The sequence below is a fragment of the Mus caroli genome, chromosome 4, assembly GCF_900094665.2.
Source record: "Mus caroli chromosome 4, CAROLI_EIJ_v1.1, whole genome shotgun sequence".
Taxonomy (NCBI): domain Eukaryota; kingdom Metazoa; phylum Chordata; class Mammalia; order Rodentia; family Muridae; genus Mus; species Mus caroli.
The window spans coordinates 107,547,454-107,549,201 of NC_034573.1; the positions used below are offsets into that span (position 1 = coordinate 107,547,454).

Genomic DNA, 1,748 nt, shown 5'->3' on the forward strand with positions numbered 1-1,748 from the left:
GTAGCCCCGGCTGTCCTGGAACTCACTTTGTAGACCAGGCTGGCCTCGAACTCAGAAATCCACCTGCCTCTGCCTCCCGAGTGCTGGGATCAAAGGCGTGCGCCACCACGCCCGGCTTGCACACCTTTAATCTTTAACCTCAGCACTTGGGATCTGGAGGCAGGTGGGGCCAGCCTGGTCTACAGAGAGTTCCAGGACGGCCAGAGCTGCATGAAAATACTCTGTCTCGAAAAACCAAACAAAGAATGGGAGGAAGGGGAAAAAAAGAAATGATAAGAAAAGAATTTTTAGGTGTGAAAGAAAAGAAAACCTTGAATGAACCATCTGGCCAGGCTTCTGAGTAGACACCCAGGGCCCTGCAGCCATTTAATGAAGAATGAGCATAGACTTTGAGGCAAAAGTCAGGGTCAAATGAGACCAAATCCTCACGTCCTAGTGGAAGGATTACACAACTCATAATTTCAGCATGCCTCTCTTCTTTCCTGGTGCCTGGTTTCATGTGGCTGCTATTTGACAAAGGCAAATTCAACTGCGTTCTTCCCTGGGAAATCTGCATTTGTGGGCTCCCCAGACCTCCCTAGCCCTGGCCCAGACCCAAGGCAGGTCCCAGGTCGCAGCCTCACACCCTGGAGTTATTTCAAATGCTGGCAACTCCTAGGATACAGAGCAGATGTTTCTTGGAGCCTTCCTACATCATAGGCTCCCACACCCCATCTCCACCCTACCCCCAGCCCTCTGCAGACTCTTAGCGTTCACACTCTTAAGACAGCCCTAGGGTCCAGAGCAGATGTTTCTCCCTGCCTGCCAGTCTGCCCCCAGCATCAGGACACACATGTGCGCACACGCATATATGCATGCCCCCACACAAACCACTGCTGCTTGGGTGGTCCCAAATGACTTCTGAATATCCTGCCACAATAGAGTGAGTCTCCCTCCCATGCCCTGCCTTTCCTCTTTCTGCATTCCCCGGATCTTCCCCAATTAAACACTGCTTGGATGTCTACATTTGCTCATCCCTCTCCCGCCCCCCTTGCTCTAGTCCCTGCAGTTATGAGGAATGTATTATAAGAGGGTAGTAGTTGGTCTCTTTGAGATATGAATTCCCTGTGTCACCTCGGCGACCTTGACCTTGGGTCCTCCTGCAGTGGACCCCTTTGTGTTGAGATTAGTAAGACCACAGCCTCACTGGTCTTTTCTCTATAGCTCTGCAGTTGAGTCTTCTCATGTAATGCCCCACACAATGAGGAGTTAGTTGATGGAGTTGAGAGCTGAAGAGACATTTTTGCTTCCCATTTTGCTAGGACTGGAAGTGGAAGAAGCAAGACCCTCAGTTAGCAGAGTTTCAAATAGAGGTCAAGACTCTCCTTGGCTGTAAATGTGATGTGTTTTTCTTTCCTTTTTTGTTTTTGTTTTTTTGTTTTGTTGTTGTTGTTGTTGTTGTTGTTGTTGTTGTTGTTGTTGTTATTGTTGGAGGTTAGGGACCAAACACCAATACCCTGATCAACTTAAAACTAAGAGACTTGCCTGGGCAGTGGTGGAGTGCACCCAGGAGGCAGAGGCCAGAGGATCTCTGAGCTTGAGGCCAGCTTGGTCTTAAGAGTGAGTTCCAGCCGGTGGTGTTGCACACCTTTAATCCCAGCACTTGGGAGGCAGAGACAGACAGATTTCTGAGTTCGAGGCCAGCCTGGTCTACAGAGTGAGTTCCAGGACAGCCAAGACTATACAGAGAAACCCTGTCTCGGAAAAAA

At 49.5% G+C, this 1,748-nt stretch overlaps 1 protein-coding gene across 1 annotated transcript in view; it reads left to right on the top strand.

Moving 5' to 3' along the window:
- Positions 1 to 1,748, top strand: part of Ptch2 (patched 2) — a 20,527-nt gene that overhangs the window by 1,754 nt on the left and 17,025 nt on the right. The gene's annotated exons all lie outside the window — the stretch shown is intronic.